The sequence below is a fragment of the Triticum urartu genome, chromosome 2 (assembly GCF_003073215.2).
Source record: "Triticum urartu cultivar G1812 chromosome 2, Tu2.1, whole genome shotgun sequence".
Taxonomy (NCBI): Eukaryota; Viridiplantae; Streptophyta; class Magnoliopsida; order Poales; family Poaceae; genus Triticum; species Triticum urartu.
The window spans coordinates 128,480,610-128,493,126 of record NC_053023.1 but is presented as its reverse complement, the minus strand read 5'-3'; the positions used below and the strand labels follow the sequence as shown (position 1 = coordinate 128,493,126).

General features: G+C 39.0%; 1 long non-coding RNA gene across 1 annotated transcript; it reads left to right on the top strand.

The window, feature by feature from the left end:
• The first annotated feature begins 3,075 nt into the window (after positions 1-3,075).
• LOC125536326 lies at positions 3,076-5,963 on the top strand. The gene is made up of 2 exons (XR_007294987.1): positions 3,076-3,813; positions 3,892-5,963. It is a non-coding gene; the product is annotated as an uncharacterized LOC125536326 (long non-coding RNA).
• Positions 5,964-12,517: the final 6,554 nt, after the last annotated feature.

Genomic DNA, 12,517 nt, shown 5'->3' with positions numbered 1-12,517 from the left:
GCTCTTATATGCATTATTGATTGATTTAACCAAGAGCCCATATTGCCTTGTCTTCTCCTGTTTATCGAATTCTTGTAGATTCCAGCTTAGTCCAATGCACGTGCACTCTTATTATTATTCACACTGTTCGGTCGTGCAAGTGAAAGGCGATTATGATGATATATGATGGACTGACTGAGATAAGAAAAGCTGGTATGAACTCAACCTCTTTTGTTTTTGTAAATATGATGAGTCCCACGTTCTTGATTCAGCTTACTATGAATAAACATGTTTGCAATGACAATTAGAGATCAGAGTTGCTTGTGCCATGATTGATTAGCCATGAGTTATAATGATTTACCTTGTGTGCCAACATGCTATTAAGATGGTTATGATGTGGTATGATGGGGTGGTATCCTCTTTTGAATGATTTAAGTGACTTGACTTGGCACATGTTCACGCATGTAGTTGAAACAAAATCAACATAGCCTTCACGATATTTATGTTCATGGTGGATTATATCCTACTCATGCTTGCATCCAATGTTTATTAATTTTAATGCATGTACATGGCTGTTGTCGCTCTCTAGTTGGTCTCTTCCTAGTCTTTTGCTAGCCTTCACCTGTACTAAGCGGGAATGCTGCTTGTGCATCCAATCCCTTAAACCCCAAAGTTATTCCAAATGAGTCCACTATACCTTCCTATACGCGGTATCTACCTGCCGTTTCAAGTAAATTTGTATGTGCCAAACTCTAAACCTTCAAATAAACATTATGTTTTGTATGCTCGAATAGCTCATGTATCAACAAAGGCTGTCCTTATCTTCCGTGTTAGGCGGGTTATTCTCAAGAGGAGTGGACTCCGCTCCTCACTCACGAGAAAATGGCTGGTCACCGGGATACCCAGTCCCACGCTTTATGCAAACTAAATCAAAATTAATTGCAAACAAAACTCCCCCTGGGACCTGATGTATGTTGGAGGCACTCATTGTTTCGAGCAAGCCATGGATTGATGCTTGTTGGTGGAGGGGGAGTATAAACTTTACCATTCTGTTTGGGAACCGCCTATAATGTGTTTAGCATGGAAGATATCGCCATCTCTTAGTTGTTACATTGACAATGAAAGTATACTACTCAAAATACAATTTATCTCTATTGCAAAACCGAGCTCTGGCACCTCTACAAATCCCTGCTTCCCTCTGCAAAGGGTCTATCCATTTACTTTTATGCTGAGTCATCACCCTCTTATTAAAAAGCACTAGCTGGAGAGCACAGCCGTCATTTGCATTCATCACTATTAATTTATATTGGGTATGACTATGATTGGATCTCTTTTACCATGAATTACAATGTCTAGTCAGTCCTTGATCTTTAAAGGTGCTCTGCATTTATGTTTTGCGGTCTCAGAAAGGGCTAGCGAGATACCATCTTGTTATATCATATTATGATTGTTTTGAGAAAGTGTTGTCATCCGAGATTTATTATTATGACTTGCTAGTTGATTATGCTATTGATATGAGTAATGATGAGACCTGAGAATTATAACAAATGTGGTTAGTTATGATTTATGCTGAAAACTTGAATGCTGGCTTGACATAGTTACAACAACAAGAGCAAACAGAGTTTGTAAAAGTTTTTCTTTCTTTCTTTTAGTTTGTCAACTGAATTGCTTGAGGACAAGCAAGGGTTTAAGCTTGGGGGAGTTGATACGTCTCCGTCGTATCTACTTTTCCAAACACTTTTGCCCTTGTTTTGGACTCTAATTTGTATGATTTAAATGGAACTAACCCGGACTGACACTGTTTTCGGCAGAATTACAATGATGTTGTTTTATGTGTAGAAAACAAATATTCTCGGAATGACCTGAAACTCTACGGGAGGTCTTAGAAAAAATAATAAAAAATCCTCGCCAAATATGAAGACCAGGGGGGCCACACCCTTTCCACGAGGGTGGGGGGCGCGCACCCCCTAGGGCGCGCCCCCCTACCTCGTGGGCCCCCTGTTGACCCTCCGACACCAACTCCAACTCTATATATTTGCTTTCGGAGAGAAAAAAATCAGAGAGAAGAAATCATCGCGTTTTACGATAGGGAGCCGCCGCCAAGCCCTAAAACCTCTCAGGAGGGCTGATCTGGAGTCCGTTCGGGGCTCCGGAGAGGGAGATTCGTCGCCATCGCCATCATCAACCATCCTCCATCACCAATTTCATGATGCTCACCGTCGTGCATGAGTAATTCCATCATAGGCTTGCTGGACGGTGATGGGTTGGATGAGATTTATCATGTAATCGAGTTAGTTTTGTTAGGGTTTGATCCCTAGTATCCACTATGTTCTGAGATTGATGTTGCTATGACTTTGCTATGCTTAATGCTTGTCACTAGGGCCCGAGTGCCATGATTTCAGATCTGAACCTATTATGTTTTCATTAACATATGTGAGTTCTAGATCCTATCTTGCAAGTCTATAGTCACCTACTATGTGTTATGATCCGGCAACTCCGAAGTGACAATAATCGGGACCACTCCCGGTGATGACCATAGTTTGAGAAGTTCATGTATTCACTATGTGCTAATGCTTTGTTCCGGTTCTCTATTAAAAGGAGGCCTTAATATCCCTAAGTTTCCAATAAGACCCCGCTACCACGGGAGGGTAGGACAAAAGATGTCATGCAAGTTCTTTTCCATAAGCACGTATGACTATATACGAAATACATGCCTACATTACATTGATGAACTGGAACTAGTTCTGTGTCACCCTATGTTATGACTGTTACATGATGAACCGCATCGCCTACGAGTTTTTCATATACTAGTTTACGCTTATTTACTTTCCCGCTGCTACTGTTATAATCACTACAAAATATCAAAAACATTACTTTTGTTGTCTTTACTTTTGTTGCCGCTACCACCACTATCATTTATTTAAGGACAGTAAAACTGAGCCTAAACCGAGCTCTCTCAGTGATCTGCGTTTCTGACCGTCTGTTTTCATGATCTGGACATTTCCGGCCATCGGATCTCGTGTGTATATCCATCTATCCCGCATCTGTCAAAAACTGGCCCAACTGTCCTGTGGGTTGCTACTCTAGAGACCAAAACGAAGGCCTCTGGTAAATTGGGCCATCGGCCGGCCCATTATACGGACGAGCGACCGTGTCCATCGTGTCCAGAAGACTGGTTGCTGCGAGAGAAAAAAGGGGATCAGACAGAGGAGGGGATCGATGCAGCCACTGCGGGTGATGCGGGGATCGCTAGATCCAGTCAACGCGGGCGATCGATCTACAAAGGACAAAAGAGGCGATCCAGGCAACGCAGCTGATTCAAGCCGACCCTTCGTCTGCAAGAAACTGCTCCACGGAGATTTCAAGGGCGCAATTATTCTTCAGTTTTTCTGCACAATTCATGGCGGGGGTGATGTGCATCTCCTTTCCTCTACCTCCGGGTACAGGTCTGTGTATATATATATGTGTTACCTCCCCTACCAAGCCAATACTCCCGCAGCAGAGCATGAACCATGATGCTCGTCTAGATCCCTATATCTCTGTTCAGTTCATGTAAGATTCTTCCAGCAAGCAATTATATATCGTAATATGCTCTCATTCCAAAAATTCAACATACAGATTCCTTGTTTTTTTTGCGGGTGAGATTCCTTGTTGTCCTTTTACATAATCAGCCGCATGATTCTTTTCCCTACCACTGGTGGCTTCAAGTGTCAGCTGCAAGTATTTTTTTTCTTCATAAATATTTAGATGGAGATTTCTTTCTTTCTTTGGTCTATCCCTTCAATTGTCACAGAGAACAAATCGTTATTTTTATCCAGGACTACCAAGTTAAAGGTAGTCAGATATCATTTTGTTTCATTGAGCGAATTGGTTATGTGAATCTAAATTGATGTGTTTGTTTGACTAATGCAGGTGCATACATTCCTCAAGAATATTGGCCGGTCAACCAAGCCTTATTGAGAAATTAGTTAGCCTCTCCATGGCTCAGGCGGAATATTCGATTCGGAAATGTATGTGGTGTGCTTTCATTCTTCAACTATGTGGTCAGGAAACTATACCCTCACAGTTGGCAAATTCAGGCACCCTCATATTCTCCGTTTTTTATTCTAGCTGAGCTTTTGCGTCACAGCAACAGAACACTTACATGCTGAAGATGTTAGTATTTTGCAAAAAAAATTGTGCATTGAAGATTAGTTATGATATTTTCGGTTCCACACTATTGTTTGGTAATTTTTTAACGCCTTTAATTTGATTAGTTATGATATTTTCGGTTCCACACTATTGTTTGGTAATTTTTTAATGCCTTTAATTTGATAAAAGGGACATCGTGTATTCTCACAAAAAACTATGAGTTCATTGGTGTATGAGAGCATGCCGGTTCATTTTTAACAAAATCGGGAGCAGAATGCTCCTTAACTTGAAAAACATAGATGTACAAGATTTTTTTTCAAAATGTGTTGATGGGACGGAAACCCATCATTGTATGTTTCCATCTCCGGCCTATGGGCGTCCTTCCCAGTAAAAGAGGTTTTGCATCCCTTGGTTATAATTCTGGTTTTAGTACTTAACATTCTCTCCACTTACATTATTGGTTATTTACTGGATCATGTGAAATCTACTCATAATTAGACACCAAATCATCATGTAGCAAAATTCCTTGAATCACACTGTATTGTTGCTATGTTAACAATGCCTCGTGGAAGCTTGCCAATATCAAATACTTAACTTATGAATTTCCTTCCTTTTCCGGTTCATAACTATGTGAATTGTGTGAAACTGCAACCACATTCTTCCATGTCTGCTCTTCTGAATTATGAACACTGCAATGACTCTTCTAAGGTGTTCACATTGCTTGGTATTTTCATTTGTTATTATGATGATAGTTGTGCTAAAATAGGCAGCTTAGCTATTGCTTAGATCATTGTTAATTACTATTTCCTTTATAAGAAAATTTCACCAAGTAATCTATATAATATGCATTCACAGGTTATATATTGAATATCTGAATGGACCTTTCCTTCTTGTGATACTAGCAAGACAGTGTAGCCATTTGATTAAAGGAAACATGATTTAACTTGTGAAGCTGAGCACCCAAACAGGATTTAATTTGTGAAGCTGAGCACCCAAACAGGATTTAACTTGTGAAGTTGAGCACCTAGCACCATAAAAAATTGGGACAAATATAAAACCAACATGTAGTGAACTATTGTCAGAATGCATGGGTATTATCAGTACGACCCACTGTAAGTGAGCTTAAAGGGCCAGCTTTTCATTGATCAATGATTGAGATCTGTCTTCACATGTGAACATTCAGAATTTGAGTTATTTATTTCACTAATACAAATTTGTTATGTGTTTACCATGGACATGTGTGTAAATTAAAAGAAAGCGTCCTTATTTATGTTGAGTAATTTCGTACAAGGAACATCTTTTATACTTGTATAAGTCTTATGAGTATGATGACACACCAACAATCTGATCTTTCAGTGTAATTTTTAGATTACTCAGAAAGAAACACCTAACATATAACTGATAGAACATAAGCATTACTTATTTCCCTACCATAGTGGTACCATGTAAGACACTATCTACAACTGTTGAGATGTGATTGCATCCTAATGTTATTGTCACTTCAGTTCTCTGCTTTGAAATCCGAAGTTTGAGAACCTCATAACCCTAGGAGGTAATCTTTATCAAAACAAACAAACAAACTACAAAGGTAAATTGACAAAATGTTGCATTGTACTCATAGATATATTTTGTTTCCTCTTTATGGTCCCCAAAGAGATGATGTCGTATTTTGAAACACCATTGCATAAGGGAGTGGGTGGTCGTCTACTCTAGCATGGAAGAACACCGAGTATGAATGGCACTGTGTGGTAGAACAAGTTTTTGGAATATCAGTGTAATGTTACTGGATGAAGCAGTGTAAAGCACTCTGACAACTATTGAAGCATTTCTTTTATTCTTTTTGGTGATATTGATTTATGTTTTGGTTTTTTTCATTATTGTCTTGTTTTCCATTCTCACAATGTTAATTATATGTAAATCAGGATGTTTAATTTCCATTGTACGTTGCTAGCATTTTAAATTTCTCAATTATTATTTGTTATTTGCTCAAGATGGGCCTAAAGTTAACTGGCCAAGCTTCTCATGCGTCCATGTTTTTACCGAGATTCCTGTGAGCATTATTCTGTTGTATGATGGAAATGAGGATATAGCGAACAATCATCTTATATTCATGTTCTGTGCCTATATTTATGTGCAATTTCCTATCATTCAGTTGACAAAATGACGAGCGCGGCAACGCGCGCCATCAATGATCTAGTATTACTTTGCTACCAAACACTTTGCTGCAGATACTAAGTTTTCAGGTTGAATTGACAACTCAGCTGCTAATACTTGATAATATTCTTTGGCTATTCTTGTGTCGAATCAATAAATTTGGGTTGAATACTCTACCCTCGAAAGCTGTTGTGATCCCCTATATTTGTGGGTTATCATAGGGCTATTCCGGACGATGTTTCCCGGGGCCCGAAGCTGTATAAATCCTTGTCTTGTGTTGCGTCTCTCGATTCTGCTCAACCCCTCTCAAGCTACTACAAATATGCGTTGGCCTCACGACTAAGTCCTCACACTAGGACATCTGTCGTGACAATTCCACGATAGAGCCGCCGCTAAGCCCTAAAACCTCTTGGGAGGGCTGATCTGGAGTCCGTTCGGGGCTCCGGAGAGGGGAATCCGTCGTCATCATCATCATCAACCATCCTCCATAACCAATTTCATGATGCTCACTGCCGTGCGTGAGTAATTCCATCGTAGGCTTGCTGGACGGTGATAGGTTGGATGCGATCTATCATGTAATCGAGTTAGTTTTGTTAGGGTTTGATCCCTAGTATCCACTATGTTCTGAGATTGATGTTGCTATGACTTTGCTATGCTTAATGCTTGTCACTAGGGCCCGAGTGCCATGATTTCAGATCTGAACCTATTATGTTTTCATCAATATATGGGAGTTCTTGATCCTATCTTGCAAGTCTATAGTCACCTATTATGTGTTATGATTCATTAATCCCGAAGTGACAATAATCGGGATACTTACCGGTGATGACCATAGTTTGAGGAGTTCATGTATTCACTATGTGCTAATGCTTTGTTCCGGTACTCTATTAGAAGGAGGCCTTTATATCCCTTAGTTTCCATTAGGACCCCGCTGCCACGGGAGGGTAGGACAAAAGATGTCATGCAAGTTCCTTTCCATAAGCACGTATGACTATATTCGGAATACATGCCTACATTACATTGATGAATTGGAGCTAGTTCTGTGTCACCCTATGTTATGATTGTCACATGATGAACCACATCCGGCATAATTCTCCATCACTGATCCATTGCCGACGAGCTTTCCATATATTGTTCTTCGCTTATTTTCTTTTCCGTTGCTATTGCTATCATCGCTACAAAATACCAAAAACATTACTTTTGCTACTGTTACCTTTTGCTGTCGTTACCACTACTATCATATTACTTTGCTACTAAATACTTTGCTGCAGATATTAAGTTTCCAGGTGTGGTTGAATTGACAACTCAGCTGCTAATACTTGATAATATTCTTTGGCTCCCCTTGTGTCGAATCGATAAATTTGGGTTGAATACTCTACCCTCGAAAACTGTTGCGATCCCCTATACTTGTGGGTTATCAAGACTATTTTCTGGCACCGTTGCTGGGGAGCATAGATCTATTCTTTGAGTCATTTGGGATTTATATCTGCTTATCATTATGAAGAACTTGAGAGATCCAAAAACAAAGATTTATCCCTCAACTACAAGGGGAGGTAAGGAACTGCCATCTAGCTCTGCACTTGATTCACCTTCTGTTTTGAGTAAGCTTGTGACACCTAAACCTGCTTCTGTTATTCGTTCTGATATGTCGCATGTTATTGATGATGCCACTTCTGCTATGCATGATACTTATGATGAAACTACTTCTATGCTTGATACTACTGTGCCACTTGGTGAATTTCTTGATGAACAACTTGCTAGGGTTAGAGAGAATGAAAATATTGAATCTGATAATATTGATGAAAGTGATGATGAAGACTCACCTGTTATTCCCGAGGGTTATGTTTTTGAAAAATAAGCTGCTCTAGCTATTTTAGCTTGCAAAGATAGATACGAACTTAAGAGGTTATTAGCTAAATGGAATAAGTAATCTCTAAATGCTAGGATGAAACCTGACCCTGCTTTCGCTACTTCACCTATCTGTCTTACTGATAAGGATTATGAATTCTCTGTTGATCTTGATATAATTACTTTGGTTGAATCTGATCCTTTTCATGGCTATGAATCTGAAACTGTTGTGGCACATCTTACTAAATTAAATGATATAGCTGCCCTGTTCACTAATGATGAGAGAACTCGTTACTTTTATATCCTTAAAATATTTCCGTTCTCATTAAAGGGTGATGCTAAGATATGGTTTAATTCTCTTGATCCTGGTTGTGTGCGTAGTCCCTAGGATATGATTTACTACTTCTCTGCTAAATATTTCCCTGCTCATAAGAAACAAGCTGCTTTAAGGGATATATATAATTTTGTGCAAATTGAAGAAGAGAGTCTCCCACAAGCTTGGGGGAGGCTTCTCCAATTACTTAATGTTTTGCTTGATCATCCTCTTAAGAAAAATGAAATACTTGATATCTTTTATAATGGACTAACTGATGCTTCCAGAGATTACCATAATAGTTGTGTTGGTTCTGTTTTCAGGGAAAGAACACCGGATGAAGCTGAAATTCTATTGAATAATATGTTGACAAATGAAAATAATTGGACACTTCCGGAACCAACTCCTGAGCCTATTCCTAAACCAACTCCGAAGAAGAGGGGTGTTCTATTTCTCAGTCCTGAAGATATGCAAGAGGCAAAGAAATCTATGAAAGAAAAAGGTATTAAAGCTAAAGATGTTAAGAATTTACCTCCTATTGAAGAAATACACGGTCTTAATTTACCGCCTGTTGAAGAAACATATGACCTTAATCCATCTCCTATTGAAGAAATACATGGTCTTGATAACCCGACACAAGTAGTAAAGGTAACTTCTCTCTATAGATATGATAAAGCTGAAATCCCATTTACTAAATTTGCTAGCCCATGCTTAGATGAGTTTGATAAATTTATGGCTAAGCAAGAAGATTTTAATGCTTATTTTGGTAGACAATTGAAATACAATTCAAATATGCTTGAGCACTTGGGTGATTATATGGCTAATGTCAAAGGTGAACTTAAACTTATTAGTAAACATGCTTCTATGGTTGCCACTCAAGTAGAACAAGTACTTAAAGCTCAAAATGATTTTCTCAATGAATTGAATAGTAAGAATATTGATAATGATGTTAGAGTTATGACTAGAGGTGGTAAAATGACTCAGGAACCTTTGTATCCTGAAGGCCACCCTAAGAGAATTGAGCAAGATTCTCAGAGAAATAATGTAGATGCACCTAGTCCTTCTAATAGGAAGAAAAAGAAAAACGATAGGACTTTGCATGCTTCTAGTAAACCTATTACTGAAACACCTGAGAATCCAAATGATATTTCTATCTCTGATGCTGAAACACAATCTGGTAATGAACCTGAAACTAGTGATAATGTTAACGATAATGTTCATGATGATGCTTAACCTAATAATGATAATGATATAGAAATTGAACCTGTTGTTGATCTTGATAACCCACAATCAAAGAATCAACGTTATGATAAGAAAGACTTTGTTGCTAGGAAAAACGGTAAAGAGAGAGAACCATGGGTTCAGAAACCCATGCCTTTTCCTCCCAAACCATCCAAGAAAAAGGATGATGAGGATTTTGAGCGCTTTGCTGAAATGATTAGACCTATCTTTTTGCGTATGCGATTAACTGATATGCTTAAAATGAATCCTTATGCTAAGTATATGAAAGATATTATTACTAATAAAAGAAAGATATCGGAAGCTGAAATTTCCACCATGCTTGCTAATTATACTTTTTAAGGTGGAATACCTAAGAAACTAGGAGATCCCGGTGTACCCACTATACCATGCTCCATTAAAAGAAACTATGTTAAAACTGCTTTATGTGATCTTGGAGCCGGTGTTAGTGTTATGCCTCTCTCTTTATATCATAGACTTGATTTGAATAAGTTGACACCTACTGAAATATCTTTGCAAATGGCTGATAAATCAACTGCTATACCTGTCGGTATTTGTGAGGATATGCCTGCTGTAGTTGCAAACGTTACTATTTTAACGGACTTTGTTATTCTTGATATTCCCGAGGACGATAGTATGTCTATTATTCTTGGAAGACCCTTTTTGAATACTGCAGGGGCTGTTATTGATTGCACTAAAGGCAATGCCACTTTTCATGTTAATGGTAATGAGCATATGGTACACTTTCCGAGGAAAAAACCTCAAGTTCATAGTATCAACTCTATCAGAAAAATTCCATCGATTATATTTGGAGGTTTTGAATTTCCTCTTCCTACTGTCAAGAAGAAATATGATATTCTTATTATTGGGGATGTGCATATCCCCGTTGAGGTAACATAGTGTTATTCGAAATTTATCCGGTTCCATGTTATTCGGAATGAGTTCATTAACAAGACTTGATCAACCTTGTTAGTGGATTCCTTTTGATGAGCATGAGATGGATGAAACTAGATGGCACAACCTTCTGTACCCCACTTTTACTTTCTGTTATTTATATTAAATAAAATAAAAATAGTATTTTTCTGTCTGTTATCTGATTTATTCGTGCAATATAAAAATACCCCGAAAATGAAAGTTCTCCAAATGCCCTGAAATTTAAATATGTTTTTTTGAAATATTTGAGAATATTTGGCACTGAGAACACAGCAGGAGGAGCTGGCACCTGGCCACGAGGGTCAGGGGCGCGCCCTACCCCCTGGGCGCGCCCCCTGCCTTGTGGGCCCACAATGGCCCTCCTCCACTTATCCTTTCACCCACACACTCCTTTTTCCTCCCACAAACACGAATATCTAGCTCAAACCCAAGTCCAAGCTCGTTTTGCTACCATTTTCGATCTCCTTGCTCAAAGCACCTCTCACAAAACTGCTTGGGGAGATTGTTCCTTGGTATGTGAATCCTCCATTGGTCCAATTAGTTTTTGTTCTAGTGCTTTATTCATTGCAAATTTGTGCTGCCTAGGTGACCATGTTCTTGATCTTGCATGTCAAATTTATATGGTTCCAAGTAGTTTTGATGCATGATATAGGCTCTAGGCACTTGTATGAGTAGTTGCTACCAATATTATTGAGTTTGGCTCACTTTTATTTTGAAGTTACTAAAAAAATTCAGAATTTTTTAGAGGGAGAAATATGCTTAGGAAAATGTACTAAGGTGGTTCTTCAAGGAAGCAAGGACCCAGGCTTGCAATGCGTGATGCTGATGAAGAGCCACCAAGAGATGCTCCAGTGCGTCCTTGTGAACGGCCTTCTGAAAACTTTATGGATCGAGCGGGAATTAAGGAAGAATTTAAAGCATATTTGCGTAACGCGGATCTTGTGAACTTCGAGGAAGAGAAATGCCGTCAATACCACTATCTCACTAGTTCCTTTGTGAGGAGGTTTGAATTTTCATCTTCACGTAATTCTCCAACTGTCCTGTTTGATCTTTATGAAAAATCTTATACTATGGACTTAGAGGATTTTACCACTGCTTGCAAACTTCCACAATGGGGTAGTGTCAGGGAACCTCACAAATCTGAATTTAGAGATTTTCTTGCTAGTATAACTGTGGGGGAATCTAGAGATATAACACAAGCTACCATAGGGAGCATTCACTTTCCTACTATACATAATTTTGTTCTCTTCATAGGTAGATGCATTAATGGTAAAGATGAAGCATGTCATATGTGTGTTCCTGACCTCAGTATTCTTAGGAGTGCTGTGTTAGGAGACAAATCTTATAATTTGGGAGCCATTGTTGCACGTAGGTTGCATCTTAATAGATTTAATGAAGATTTCTTTGATGAAATTTATGTAACCCGCTTAGCTGATTTTCTCGGTGTGACCATACACGAGGATGATATTGAATTGCCTCCCGCTTACCTAGATTTTAATGCTATGGTTCACCACCAGTTTGTTGAGAGGAGTGAATCACCTCTCCAGTATCGACTAATCTTTGACAGATGGCATGATGTCCGTATTACTCTCCCTGCTCCTGCCTTCTTTGATTATCAGGCAAAAGGAAGATATGTTATTACCAGAGAGGGGGCAGATGAGTACGAGAGGAGGGCGGAGGCCACTCGTCGCCACACTGCAGCTCGGGAGGCGATAGCCACTGCATCTCAGTACGACCCCAACTATTATTATGGATATCCGCAAGGCCAACCGTGGCCATAGACCAACTTAGGCCAAAGGCCTAAGCTTGGGGGAGTACATATTTCCCACCGACATTACATTCATGTTCACACACTCATTGCTAGATGTCGGTGCTCATACTTTTTCATTGTATCATCCATGCTAGTTTATTTTTCTTTTTATG